Source organism: Choloepus didactylus, chromosome 8, assembly GCF_015220235.1.
Source record: "Choloepus didactylus isolate mChoDid1 chromosome 8, mChoDid1.pri, whole genome shotgun sequence".
NCBI classification, from domain to species: Eukaryota; Metazoa; Chordata; class Mammalia; order Pilosa; family Megalonychidae; genus Choloepus; species Choloepus didactylus.
The window spans coordinates 14,861,384-14,877,116 of NC_051314.1; the positions used below are offsets into that span (position 1 = coordinate 14,861,384).

A 15,733-nucleotide genomic window follows, 5' to 3' on the forward strand; every position below is an offset into this window, starting at 1 on the left:
AGAAAAATGGCTCCAGCTCTCTGTCTGAGAGCAGCATTTTTTAAGAAAAAAAGGAACCCATGTTGGGAAGGGTACCTGCTGTGGTGTTCTGTCCCTTGACCGGGTAAGTGCTTATCAAGTTTTGGGCTGATTGGTTGCTAGGTGTGCTGGTTTGGATGTATTACGTCTCCCAGAAAAAGCCATATTCTTTGATGCAATCTTGTGGAGCAGACATATTAAAGGGAATTAAGTTGGAACATTTGGATTAGGTTATTTGCATGGAAATGCTCCCCACCCAACTGTAGGTGATAACTCTGATGAGATATTTCCATGGAGGCGTGGCCCACCCATTCAGGGTGGGCCTTGATCAGTAGAGCCATATAAATGAGCTGACAGGCAGAGGGAACTCAGTGCAGCTGAGAGTGACATTTTGAAGAGGAGCTACAGCCAAGTGGGACACTTTGAAGAAAGCACAGGAGCTGCAGATGAGAGACAGTTTGAAGACGGCTATTGAAAGCAGACTCTTGCTCTGGAGAAGCTGAGAGAGGACAAATATCCCAAGTGCAACTAAGAGTGACATTTTTGAGGAACTGCAGCCTAGAGAGGAACGTCCTGGGCGAAAGCTATTTTGAAACCACAACTTTGGAGCAGATGCCAGCCACATGCCTTCCCAGCTAACAGAGGTTTTCCAGACACCATTGGCCATCCTCCAGTGAAGGTACCCGATTGCTGATGTGTTACCTTGGACACTTTATGGCCTTAAGACTGTATCTGTGTAATCAAATAAACCCCCTTCTATAAAAGCCAGTCCATCTCTGGTGTTTTGCATTTGGCAGCATTAGCAAACTAGAACACTAGGGTTCTGACATAGTATTCTCCTTAGAGAAGCAGCTGCATTATCTATCCAGGGAGAGCAGGCCTTTCTGTTTGTCCATCTTATGGACGTATCTGACCTTGCCTTACCCGCCTTGGAGGCGCCACTGTGGCTGGAACAGCCTTTAACAGCCTTGAACAGCCTCCATTCTTTAGTTTATGGGGCATCTGTTTTCTGTGAGATAAGCTGTGGGGCCCCTGGATCAGAAACTCCTTCTACATGTTAGTTTCTTCTTCTGAGAGCTAACAATAATGTTCCTATTTAACCTGCTTACATCTTAAATTCCATCTCATTTAATATCACCACACTTGCCTTCTTTTAACATTTTAATTTGCCTGGTATTTCTTTGTCCCTCACCTTATTTCCAAACTCTATGTCCTTTTCTCCCCAAAGCTTTTTTTTAAAAAAAATATTTTATGAGACAAGTTGTGGATTTATGGGCCAATCATGTGTAAAATACAGGATTCCCATTCACCACCCCATCACCAACACTGTCACAGCCCATGAAGACCATGTCAGTCCAGAGGCCAAAGAAGACAATGAGCATTTTCTGATACTTGAACTTTTATTCAGGGCTTACTTACAGGGTGAGACGTCATGGAGAGATCATGATGGCTCTTTCAAGCCGGGCAGGCATCACATTTGCAGGGAAGTGGACCACACGATGCAAATAGGATGACAAGCCATTTATAAGGGTTTAAGACAAAGGCCTTCCTAAGGGTGGGGGGAGCATAGACATGGGGACAGTTCACTGGGACCTGGGGGGTGGTGCAGGAAGGACTAGAATAACACTTGAGCAATTACATTTTGCTCTTTTTGTGAGACTAAGAGTCCCTCACTTCCTGCCTGCTTCCCATAAAGTTACATTTTAAGGTCAATTTACCCTTTTTCTCTTTACTGGCTTAGAAAGGCAATAGGTTAAACATTTAGCTGCCTATGTCATGCAGACTGCTGTGCACCAAGATCTGCAGGCCTGTTTTGCTCAGGCCACGGGTTACCACAGACACCTTGCATTGTTGTGGAACATTCGTTAAAATTGATGACAGCACTTTTTTGTAACTGTACTAATTTTTGTAACAGTAGTTAACTTTGATATGATTGATGAAAATTATTAAAATAGTGATAGCTGGATAAGTAGAAAATACTCAATATAATTCTTTAGCTGGGAAATGCTTAGTGTCAAGTCTTCAAGAGCCAAAAGAAAAATAGAAAAAAAATACTGTTTATCAAAATCACCTCACTCAAGGAGACTTGAGTTATTCTAAGCACAAAAAGCCCTTGTTAAAATAACTTCCTGTTGCTCTAATCTTAATAACAAAAAAATTATTCTGTGTTCCCAGGAACTCTCCCAGCATTGTCTGCAGGAGGATGCAAGGGAGATCATCATATGGGCTGATAAGCAGTAGTTTCTTGAAGAACAGGGGAGGACTTCAAGATAACAGGAGACAGTAACCAAATAGCTTTCTGTCTTATATATATATTTTTTCCCTTCTGCTTTCTTCTACATTCTGGCCATTTGTTTGTCTGTCTGGGGTTATAAAAGCCCAAACCACTCTTCTCACTCTGAACTGGACTTGGAAAGTTTTTTTTTTTTTTTTTTATCCAGTTCCTTGTTGATGCATCTTCAATAAACTCCCCTTCTCACCAAAGCAAACAGACTTGTTTCTCTGTTTGATGCAGGATCAGGGTGGCCTGACTATTTAGGGCTGTGTTTCTGATGGTAACAATTTGGCGACCTTGAAGGGACCCCCACTGCCTTTAGTGCAGCCCTGATCCATGTCTCATGGGCCCTATGGCTTTCCCAGACCCCTCAGCTCTGTGGGTAGCAGCTGCCTGGGAATTTTCCTGGAGGACCAGGACTGGAGGGTCCAGGTGGATGCGCTGCTGTGAACGGACACCAGGCGCATCTGGGTGAAGGTGACTTTGCAATCGAGACTTTCCCTGTGCTGGGATCAGAGAGCTGAGGAGACTTGCTGCTCTCATGTACCACCTGATGCTTTCCGTTCTGATGGTGAAGAACCAGTTTTTCCTTCTGATGTAGAAGCATATTTAACATAATTTTACCCCAAAACACTCAAGTACAATTTCCAAATGATATAAAGTAAAAAGCCTTATTACAATAACTGGGACAGACGATTCATATCCTTCAAGTTCTATAATAGAAGATTGTACTATGGCAGAATTCACAGTTAAAAGCTGTGAATATTTTCAGAAAAGCCAAAAACCCCTCTCAACCTTCTTAGATAAAGATAACATGTAATCATCTTGTCCTCTGTGTAAAAAAAGAAAACAGAATAGGGCTGTAGCTGTTACTTCAATCATAAGTAAATCATAAGTAATGTAACAAGGCTGAATATGGTTTTGATCAAAATGTATACTTATTAACATGAGGAAATGGTTAAACTAATTATAGAATTGTGGCAGCCCCCGACCTGAAGAAACAGGCCTGCGGAGCTTGGCACACAGCAGTCTGCATGACATGGGCAGCTAATGTTTAACCTATCATCTTTGTAAGCCAGTAAAGAGAAAAAGGGTAAATTGTGACTTTGAACAGGAAGTGAGCAGGAGGTGAGAAACTCTTGGTATCATGAAAGAACAAGAATGTTAATCTAGTCTACCTGCTTCCTGGCCCCCAAGTGTTATCACTCTTGTGGTTGTTTACAAAGCCCCATCCTGTAATTCTTTCCTTCCTGCACCACCCCCATGTCACAGGATGCTCTCCCACCCTTAGGAATGTCTTGGTCTTAAACCCTTGTAACTGGCTTGCTGTCCTCTTTCAATTGCATGGCCAACTTCCCTGTGAAAGCGGTACCCACCCAGCAAGAAAAAAGCCATTTGATTTCTGCTGATTTCTGCCTCCCTGTGAGTAAGCCCCAGAGAAAGGTCATGTTTCAGAAAATGCTCAGCGTTTTCGTTGGTCTTTTGACTGGCAAAGCCCCCTTGGGCTGTGACAAGAATGAAATAAAAAACTATACTATTAAGTTAAATGTAAGTAACAGTAATTTCTCTTCTAAATTTTAGATTTTATACAAGTAAAAACTGTGTTATATTGCTTTAACGGAAGTCATAGCTTAATTAGTAGAAATATTTTCAGCAAAGTTTTGCAGACATTTAAAGTTAAGTTTGAATCTCTAATAACACTGTGAATACCCTCCTTTATTTTTAACTCACCAATGGTTCAAACATGAAAATAGAATGTAACTTAATTGAATGTACCCTAAATCAAGGCTCTATAAATACTCTATAACTTAAACAGGAGGTGTCTTCTGATCTCATACCCAACTACATCTGGAAGGCATAGAAGTCCCCAGGCTTGGTAATATATCAATTTATTTCTGCATTGTAAACTTGTTCCTTTTACCTTAAGTGCTCCTTCAGTAGTATGTGTTGAAGTTAAATTCTTGTCTTGAGTGCTCTTTACTTTTAAACTATTGTCTGTCCCTATACTCTTATTTGAATAGGAGGTTAATTAATGAAACCCAAACTGACTAAAACATGACCCGATAAGGCTCAGGTCTTTTCTACAGAGATCATGGTTTGAGGTGTAAAGGGAAAAACCCATGGCACCAGCAGAAAGTCCCTTTAACAGCCTCGTTGGCCAGTAAACAAAACTGTGATTATAAGAGAATATTCTGTTGTGTAATTACTTAAATCTGGAAAACTTCTCCTCCTAGTAACCAGGAGCAAATCCTTTAGCCCATATCCTCCTAATATGCCCCACAGCTGCTGAGGAGGCTGCCTCGTGATACATAAAAAGGTGGGCAAAGAGGAGCAGCCATGGGGTGGCAAATGGCAAAACTTTGAGAATCCCTCTCAAATACTCTGATTTAATAACTGTTATAAAAGATTGTTACGTTTATTCCCGGCTTCACCCTTGTTCAGTAATAGATATATACACAAAGTGTCACAGCCCAAGAGGGCCATGCCAGTCCAAAGGCCAAAGACAATGAGCATTTTCTGATACATGAACTTTTATTCAGGGCTTACTTACAGGGTGAGAAGTCGTGGAGAGATCATGACGGTTCTCTCAGGCCGGGCAGACATCGCATTCACAGGAAAGATGACCGAGCCATGCAAAAGGGGCAGAAAGCCTTTTATAAGAGTCTAAGACAAAGGCCTTCCTAAGGATGGGGGGAGCATAGATGCAGGAACAGGTCACTCTGACCTGGGGGGTGGTGCAGGAAGGACTAGAATAACACTTGAACAATTGCATTTTGCTCTTTTTGTGAGACTAAGAGCCTCTCACTTCCTGCCTGTTTCCCATAAAGTTACATTTTAAAGTCAGTTTACCCTTTTTCTCTTTACTGGCTTAGAAAGGCAATAGGTTAAACATTTAGCTGCCTAGGTCATGAAGACGGCTGTGCACCAAAGATCTGCAGGCCTGTTTTGCTCAGGCCACGGGTTGCCGCACAAAGACAATATGTCTCTAAAAAAATTAACAAAACTGAAAAGACAAAATAATTTCGTAAATTTCAAAATTCATGCAAAATTAAATCATTGTGTTTTGGGGGAGGAATAATGTATTACCTATACATTCCACTAATCCTTTTCAAAAGATTATTTATTACTGTTTCAAAATGCATTGACTAAAGTGTTTTAAATGCTTAGCATTTTCCAAGTTTGATTCTAATACTAATTGTATGTTGTAAAATAATTTACAAAAGAATTTGAAAAGAATTTCCAAAATCATTTTAGTAACTTTTAATATAAAATATAAGAAAATATGTTTCTGTTAAAAGGGAAAAGAAAGTAAACTTATCCAGGAAAGATTTGATGGGTCTATTTAAAAATTTTTTTAAGACTTAGTCAAACAAAACTTTAATTTTCTGTCTTTAAAAGTAAAAAAGTTTCCTTGGATTATTAAGCTGTTTTTAGTAAGTGGTTATGAAAATTTTTTTTTCTGAATAAGCAGTTTTGCAAAAGGCAAAAAATCTGTGTTTTAGGAAAATAACTTCTTGTACTTTATGTTAACTTTTGTCCTTGGTTGTTTAAGAATATTGCCTTCTCACTTTTGAAAGAGCTAAGTCTTTTCCTTAACTTTTGTTAAATAAAAAAAACAAATACTGTATCAAACCTGACAACTTTTAACATTTTGCTTTCTTAAGGTCAAGCCCTAAAGAATATATTTTTATTCCCAACAGTTGCAAAGAATTTGTTCTTTCACCTTGAAAAAAAATGAAGTGCTAAAAATGGTCAAGTTCATTTGATATAAGTTGCATAAGAAATGTTTAGACAATGTTATAAAAATTAAAAAATTTCTAACCTTTTGGTTACTGATCTGCATAATATTAAACAATGTAGTACTGCTAGTTATGGTTTTGGTTATTTTTAAAAATGTTGTATATCACAGAAGCAGCCAAATTTCCTTGTCAGTTACATTGTTTTACTCTAATGCTTTTCTGAAAGTGCTTGCAGTTAGCTACAAGTCAGAGCTTCATCTTCAACCCAAAAAAGACTTAAACAAAACAAGGCAAGTATATAAATTATGTTCTACCCATTAGCTAACATAACCCTAGTTAACATGTAAAGAAAAAAAAATTAAACCTCTGTTTTAATTGAGGTGCTTACATGTTTAAACCAAGCTCCTAGTACTGTGCAGTGTCTCCCCATCTGAGTTCCTGGCTTAGACCCATTTCTGTGGTCCCTAGAACTATAAGGGTATCAACCACATCTCATGGATATGCTCCAGAGGTAGATGGGAACATCCTGTTACTAAGATCACCTTTGGCTCTGCCTGCCAGAAAAGACCCAGTCGCTTTAGCTCTTTAGTGAACACTGCCTCCAGATTGGCTCTGTTGCATGGTGCCGGAGGGCACTGGGAGACAGTCCAGTGGAACCCTGGAGCCCACCGTCCTGTTTCCCAGAGGACCAACTATGCTGCACTATAAATGTACAAAGAACATACCTCCTGGAGCTATAATTGCCAGTGATGTCACTGACACCTAAAAACATAATTAATGCTAAGGTCTGTTCCTATGAGGGGAAACCCAATGCAGCTCAGTAAAAAACTTGTGCATTCATTAGCATTAAGTGCTGCACATATATACCAGAGAAATATAACAGTGTCTCTTCAACATTAAATCATATGCAGGATGATATTGATCGTGTTAAAAATTATAGTAAACTGGATTCATTTTCTGAGTGGTTAATGAACATACCTATGAAATGGAGAACAGCCCTTATTAGCAACAATAACAAAAAGCTGATTCTCTGTCCCCAGGAACTTTCCCAGCTTTGCCTGCAGGAGGACACGAGGGATGGAACCTTATGGTCTCAGAAGTACCTTCCTGAAAAACAAGCCCGAATGAGGAGAGGACTTCAAGATAACAGAAGACTCTCCCCAAACAGCTTTCTCTCTTCTATTTTTTTTCCCCTTCTGCTTTCTTCTGGATCCTGGCCATTTCTTTGTCTATTTGGGGTTATAAAAGCCCAAACCACTCTTCTCACTCTGAACTTGTCTTGGAATTTTTTTTTTCCTTCCAGTTCCTTGTTGCATCTTCAATAAACTCACCTTCTCACCAAAGCAAAGAGCTTGTTTCTCTGTTTGATGCAGGATCAGGCAGACCTAAATATTTAGGACTGTGTTTTCTGATGGTAACAATAGTACTATTAAATATTATCCACAGTTTAGGTGTGTTTTTTTCCATATACTACCCTATTACTAACACCTTGTATCATACATTTGTTTTAATTTATGAAGGAACATTCTTGTACTAATAACTATAGTCCATCATCTACAATAAAGTTCACTGTTATACGGGCCTATATTTTGTCTATTCATTTTTATTCTAGTGTCACATACAACCTAAAGTGTCCCCTTTTAACCACATTCACCTACATAATTCAGTGCTGTTAATTACACACACAATAATGTGCTACTATAACCACCATCCATTTCCAAACCTTTGCAATCAACCTCAATAGAAATCCTTTACAAATTAAGCATCAACTCCCCATTCTCTAACTCCAATCTATCCCCCGGTACCCTATATTCTAGATTATAACTCTATGAGTTTGCTTATTATAATTAGTTCATATCAGTGAGCTCATACAATATTTGTCCTTTTGTGTCTGGCTTATTTCACTCAACATGTCCTCAAGATTCATCTGCATTGTTGCATGTTTCAGGAGTTCATTCCTTTTACAGCTGAATAATATTCCATTATATTTATATACCACATTTTGCTTACCCATTCATTGGTTGATGGACACTTGGGTTGTTTCCATATTTTGGCAATTGTGAATAATGCTAATATGAACATCAGTGCGCAAATATCTGTTCAAGTCCCTGATTTCAATTCTTTTGGGTATATAGCTAGCCGTAGGATTCCTGGGTCATATGGTAATTCTGTACTTAATTTCCTGAGGAACTGCCAAACTGTCTTCCACAGCAGCTGCACCATTTCACGGTCCCACCATCAGTGAATGAGTGTTCCTATTTCTCCACATCCTCTCCAACACTTGTGGTTTTCTGTTTTTTTATTTTTTTGTTTTTAATGGTAGCCATTCTAGTGGGTATGAAATGATATCTTATTGTGGTTTTGACTTGCATTTCCCTAATAGCTAGTGATGTTGAGCATCTTTTCATGTGCTTTTTAGCTATTTGTATATCCTCTTTGAAGAAAGGTCTATTCAAGTCTTTTGTCCATTTTTTTTATTATGCATGTCTTTATTTTATTACTCATCTACCCATACATTGGATAAAGGGAGTGTCAGTCACAAGGTTTTTCCAATCACTTGGTCACACGATAAAAGCTATATAGTTATACAATCATTATCAAATACCAAGGCTACAGAATTACAGTTCAACAACTTCAGATATTTCCTTCTAGCTATTCTAATATACTAGAAACTAAAAGGAAATATCTATATAATGAATCAGTAGTCATAATCATTTGCTAAATCCTAATTTCTCAGCTACATCTCCTCCCTCTCATTTGATCATTCTCTCAATCTTCAGGGATAGCTGGGCAATGACCATTCTAACTTGGTGCTCGAAAGGAATGTTGACCTTATGGGGTAGAGGAATGAAACTGGTTGATGTTCTTGGAGAGACTGGTACCTCTGGATTTCAGGGCTTATCTGCTTTGGCCCATTTTTAAATTGGATTGTTTGTCTTTTTATTGTAGAGTTGCTTGATTTCTTTATATATTCTGGATAGTAAACCCTCATTGGATATGTGGTTTCCAAATATTTTCTCTCATTGAGTAGACTATCTTTTCATTTCCATGACAAAGTCTTTTTTAATATAGTTTTATTGAAGTATGTTCACATACCATGTAATCATCCAAAGTGTGTAACAATTGTTCACACTATCATCATTTATCTGTGCATTCATCACCACAATCAATTTTTGAACATTTTCATTAATCCAAAAATAAAAGTAAAAGTAAGAATAAAAATAAAAGTAAAAAAAAGAAAAACAAAACAAAAACACCCCAAACATCTCATACCCTTTGTTCTGGTTTGCTAATGCAGCTGTTATGCAAAATACCAGAAATGGATTGACTTTTATAAAGGGAGTTTATTTGGCTATAAATTTACAGTTCTATGGCCATAGAAGTGTCCAAACTAAGGCATCTACTAGAGGATACCTTCGCTGAAGAATGGCCAATGGCATCTGGAACATCTGTCAGCTGAGAAGGCATGTGGCTGGTGTCTGCTGGTCCCAGATTGTGTTTCAGCTCTTCTCTCAGCTCCTGTGCGTCCTTAGCTTAGCATCTCCAAACATCCTTCTGTCCACAATTACAAGCATCTCTGAGCATCTGTCAGCTCCCAAGCATCTCTCCAAAAGTCTCTCTCAGCTGCTCTTGGGGCATTTTGTCCTCTCATAGCAAACTCTGGGCCAGCATCTCAAAAGCATCAGCAAGCATCTGTGTCGGCTCTTTTAAAGGACTCCAGTAAACTAATCATGGCCCACGCTGAATGGGTGGGGCCACACCTCCATGGAAATAATCTAATCAGAAGTATCATCCACAGTTAGGTGAATGACATCTCCATGGAAAGAACCTAATTCAAATATCCCACAAGATTAGATTAAAACTTGGCAGGTGAAATCACTGCCCTCCCCCCTACATGGGATCTGACACCCAGGGGAGTAAATCTCCCTGGCAACATGGAATATGACTCCGGGGGAGGAATCTAGACCTGGTATCGTGGGATGGAGAACATCTTCTTGACCAAAAGGGGGATATGAAAGGAAATGAAGTAAGTTTCAGTGGCTGAGAGATTCCAAAAGGAGCTGAGAGGTCACTCTCGTGGGCACTCTTACGTACAATATAGACAAACGTTTTTAGGTTCTAATGAATTGGAATAGCTAGCAGTAAATAACTGAAACTATCGAACTACAACCCAGAATGCATGAATCTTGAAGACAATTGTATAAAAATGTAGCTTATGAGGGGTGACAATGTGGGAAAGCCAATTGGACCACACTCCCCTTTGCCCAGTGTATGGATGAATCATACATCATATTGAACTAAAAAAAAAAGACTTTGGCATCATGTGATTGTGAAAACCTTATAGCTCACACTTCCTTTACCCAGAGTATGAACAAATGAGTACAAAAATGGGGACAAAAAGTAAATGAATAATGGGGTGGTGGGGGTCAGGTGTGCCAGTTTGAATATATTATGTTCCCCTAAAAGCCATGTTTTGTTTTGTTTTTTCTTTTAGCAGAAAAATGGGGGCAACAAACAAACAAACAAACACCCAGTGTTCTTTTTTACTTTAATTGTTCTTTTTCACTTTAATTTTTATTCTTATTATTTATGTGTGTGTGGTAATGAAAATGTTCAAAACTTAATTTTGGTGATGTATGCACAATCATATAATGGTACTGTGAACAATTGAATGTACGCTTTGTATGACTGCATGGTATGTGCATATATCTCAATAAAAATGAATTAAAAAAAAAACCTAATGAGTAAAGCCGTAAGTGTACTAAAAGAAAAAACAAAACAAAACATGGCTTTTAGGGGAACATAATATATTCAAACTGGCACACCTGACCCCCACCACCCCATTATTCATTTACTTTTTGTCCCCATTTTTGTACTCATTTGTTCATACTCTGGGTAAAGGAAGTGTGAGCTATAAGGTTTTCACAATCACATGATGCCAAAGTCTTTTTTTTTTTAGTTCAATATGATTTTATTTAAAAATCTGCAAAGCTGAAGGAAGAATCTGATCTTTTGTTAAAAGAAAGCAATTTTCACAGCACATATTTAGCAATTTTAGCTTTGTGACAAATAACAACAGAAAAGAGAGTTTCTGTTCAAGATCTTCACGCCTGCTCACTCATCCAGGTGTTTGGGGTCTTGTGGCAAGATATGTTCCCTGGGCTGAAGCTCACAGTAATCCCTCTTACCCAAGTAGACAGCCAGTTCTTCCCCAGGCCCACACACGAAGTCTTATGTCCATTGCTTTACAAAGGGCCCTGAGAATCCTTAATTTTAAAGTTGAGAACAATGTGAAAGGATTCCTTTTAACTCAAATTGCCTGCAACAAATCCAACTACCAACTGTTAACTCTTGATAGCTGCAAATAGAAAATACTTGTGTGAGAATTAAATTAAGCTTAGCTTTCACAAAGGGTGGGGTCAGCTTGGGGGGATGGCAGAGGGTTAAGAAGCCAAGCTGTAACCGGTGGCCGGTCCTTCTGTTTATCTACCCACTATCCTTGCAAGGTGGAGACTAAAATAGCTTTGTAAATTGTTACCAAACTAGCTCAGACTGGCTGAGCAGTTAAAGAGCAAAGGAAAGAGGGGTGGAGACTTGTTTCAAATGTTCCTTGTTTCAAATGTTTCAAGTTCATGTGGGAGACTTTTTTTTTTCAAATGTTTCCAATTTGCGAAGGCAGCATGTTTCAAATCTGCAAGGGCTAGTTAGGCCTGTCAAACAGAATGTAACCTCTGAAGTATCCAGCCACTGGAGAAACAGGGGAGGGACTTGCGGGTTAGGCATAGGGAATAAATAGTTCTGGGTCTACTGTTCTGCGTGCCAATCCCCCACATTTTGGTTGCACGCCTGTTCTTGCAGGATCGTGAATAGATTCTTTTCTTCTCCACAATCGGGTGAGCATTTATTCCTTTTTAGGAATAGTGCTTGTTTCTCACACTTGCAATTTACAAGATGTTCCACATTTAATGGAACTTAAATGTTAAAAAATTATGTCATTTAACATGCATTGATGTTTTAAAATGTTACTTAATAAAACTTATTGAGACAAGAAATACAGCACTTCCTTGTACTTGATATTATAAACTCTTACTGATGGTTGCTACTTGATGGTTCAAAACACAAACAAAAACAAAAACAAAAACAAAAAACACAGGAAACCATACATATTGGTATGTAACAATGCCTGCAGCAAATGTCATGTTTTAAACTTTAAAACTGAAACTGAAAAAAAAAAAAAAAGTCAACAAAACCAATCCCTATGCTATTTTAAATGATGAGGTAGATCTTTATCTTACGCAGTAGAGTGAAGATAACAAAAATGCATATAACTTTCAAATCCTCTTTTTAAAAAAAGTTCAGGTTACAGTCACTTTGACAGACATTTATAAACTATGAGGTAGAAAGGTCATACTCAGGCAAGTGATGTATTTGATGTGTTATTATTTGGAGAATCAATAATCAATTTGGGTCAGTCAATTCTCCAAAAAACAGTGATCTTCCTCTCCTGTGTGACAGCATACTCCACTACCTCAGTTCCATTTTCATTGCGATAAACTAAATCAAACTTCCCAGGTTCTTTTATGGCAGGTGTGCTGGTTTGTATATATCATGTCCCCCAGAAAAAGCCATACTCTTTAATGCAATCATGTGGGGGCAGATGTATTAGTGTGGATTAGGTTGGAACCATTGGTTCAGTGTTTCCATGGAGGTGTGGCCATGCCCATTCAGCGTGGGCCTTGATTAATTTACTAGAGCCTTATATAAGCTCAGACAGAAGGAACTCACAGCTAGCTGTAGCTGAGAAAGACATTTTGAAGACAGCTTTTGGAAGCCGATGCAGGTATTTTAAAGAACACCATTTTGAAATGCAACTGGGAGCAAGCAGCCACGTGCCTTCCCACCTAACTCAGGTTTTCTGGACACTATTGGCCATCCTCCAGTGAAGGTACCCCATTGTCAATGTGTTACCTTGGACACTTTATGGCCTTAAGACTGTAACTATGTAACCAAATAAACCCCCTTTATAAAAGCCAATCCATTTCTGGTGTTTTGCATCTGGGCAGTATTAGCAAACCAGAACAGCAGATAAAGGTGAAAGGATTTCTGTATATACTTACTGGGTCTCTGGATTCTGGCTTAATATTTTTCCTTCCTTGTAGTCAGAGACATCAGGAGAGTAATTGGATGTTAGTTCCAAAAGCGTAAATGCAATCTTTTCTCCAACTTGAGAGGCAGCTGCTAAGAGTGATAACAGACTATTGTCCTTTTGTTATATCTACTGGATTCTGAATAATAGTAGATGAGTTTGTTAGCAATTCATCTAATTGTTGCTGTTTCTGTTTAAAACACAAAGAATGGTTTGCCTTCGTCCTTGACCTCTCCCCCATATTCCCTGCCCCCTGGCTGCCTTCCAAGAAATAAGGTCCTCTACTCCACCCCAACCTCTTCCCAAACGGATGGGGACAGACAAGTTGGGAGGAGGACCAGGAGCCTGTCTGCCACCATTTGAGTCAGAGCACTTCCATCCAGTAGCACTTGGAGCCTGTGAGGACGGTGTTGGCCCTGCAAAGAGGCCTGGTGTATTTAAGAAACCTGCAGCACACACCACCGTGCTCTTGGATATTATGCATTGGTCATCTGACTCTGAACTGGAGTCTGAACTAGAAGATGATGTTTTTCTTCTGTTGCCCTTAATGGTATAAAGGTAAAGCCAGTTTTTGCAGCCAGTTTGTTTGCAGGTGTATTTTCCAGACAGGATCCTTCCTTTGACAGCTCAGTTAGTATTTCTTGGGGGACTTTTCTGACCTCCAAAATGACATTGCCAAGCCCATCACTGGTTGATTCGTTAGAAGACTCAGACTCTGAGCAGGAACTGGGGCTATCTTTTGCACAATACTTCCATCATTTTTCTTTTTACCTTTAACAAGGCTGTTTCTTTTTTCCAGGAGAACCTTTTAGTCTGCTCTTTCACTGTCTGTGCTTTAGGAGACTTGGGATTCTTTGTCTGTTTTTTTCTATATTCACATTTCTCCTTTTTCTTTGGTGATCTTCTTTGGTGTCCTCCTCATCATCTATTCCACCACATATTATTTCTCTTCTTGTTTTTTTTTTTTTTTCCCTCATACTCTGATCTGTGGCAATTTTTGGTTCCAGATCCAAAATCTTCTCCTTATTGCTCTCTTGCCTCTTCCATTTTTTCTTTGAATACTTTGAATATTTCTAACCTAGTTCAGCTTCTTTCTCCTCAAACTTAAGTGCCCGCTTCTTTGCTTTTCAAGGTAATAAATGAGTATCATCACCAGTACGGACTACTACAGAATTCTCAGCAATTCCTCTCTCTTCTGTCTTAACTCTAAGGCAGTCGTTGTCTCTCACCAGGCATGCACTATCGGTAGGGGGCCCCCCATCCAGGTAGAGACTTAGGAAGGCCCCAGAACTGAAGCCCAACTGTTGGTGGACAAGACTAATGAGATCAGTAACACTCAGCATCTGTTCAAGTCGACCATGCAGTGCAGGGTGGCTGGTGGTCAAATTGAAGCCATCTTGGAGGCTGCCATCTTGTTCGAAGCCCAAAGGAAATGACAAAATCTTTTGATGCACAAAAGTTTTTAATTTTGAGATGGTCCTGTTTTGTTTCTTGTGCTTTGGGTATAAAGTCTAAGAAACCATTGCCTAACACAAGATCTTGAAGATTCTTCCCTGCATTTTATTCTGGAATTTTAGAGTCCTCATTCTTACATTTAGGTCTTTGATCTATCTTGAGTTAATTTTTGTATACAGTGTGAGATAGGGGTCTTCTTTCATTCTTTTGCATATGATTATCCAATTCTCCCAGCACCATTTGTTGAAGAGACTCTCAATTGAGTGGACTTGGCAGTCTTGTGAAAAATCAATTGGCCATAGATGTGAGGGTCTATTTCTGAACTCTCAATCTGATTCCATTGATCAATATGTCTATCCTTGTGCCAACACCATGTTTTTGATCAGTGTAGCTTTGTAATATGCTTTAAAGTCAGGAAGTGTGAGTCCTCCAACTTTATTGTTTTTTCAAGATATTTTGGTTATTCGGGGTTCCTTATCCTTCCAAATAAAATTGATAATTGGCAAAGAAGAATGCTGGAATTTTTATTGGTATTGCATTGAATCTGTAAATCATTTTGGGTAGAATTGACATCTTAATGATATTTTGTCTTCCAATCCATGACAATAATGTCCTTCCATTTCTTTAAGTCTTCTTTGATTTCTTTTAGCAGTGTTTTGTAGTTATCTGTGTACAGATCCTTTATATCCTTTATATCCTTATATCCTTAGTTAATATCCTTAGTTAAGTTTATTCTTAGATATTAAATTCTCTTAGTTGCTATTGTAAATACAAATTTTTCTTGATTTCTTTCTCAGATTACTCATTACTAGTGTACAGAAGCACTACTGATTTTTGTCTGTTGATATTTTATCCTGCTGCCTTGCCAAATTCATTTATTAGCTCTAGTAGCTTTGTTGTAGTTTTTCTGGGTTTTCCAAATATAGGATCATGTTATCTGAAAATAGTGAAAGTTTTCCTTCTTCCTTTCCAGTTTGGATTCCTTTTATTTCTTTATCTTGCCTAATTGCTTTGGCTAGAACTTCTAGCACTTGTTGTGACCGTGGGCATTCTTGTTTTGTCCCTCTAGAGAGGGAAAGCTTTCCATCTCTCACTGTT

General features: G+C 38.7%; 1 pseudogene; it reads right to left on the bottom strand.

Annotated features, from left to right (window-relative positions):
- Nucleotides 1-12,445: 12,445 nt before the first annotated feature.
- Nucleotides 12,446-14,540, bottom strand: LOC119542546 (annotated as a pseudogene).
- Between the last annotated feature and the right edge of the window lie 1,193 nt (nt 14,541-15,733).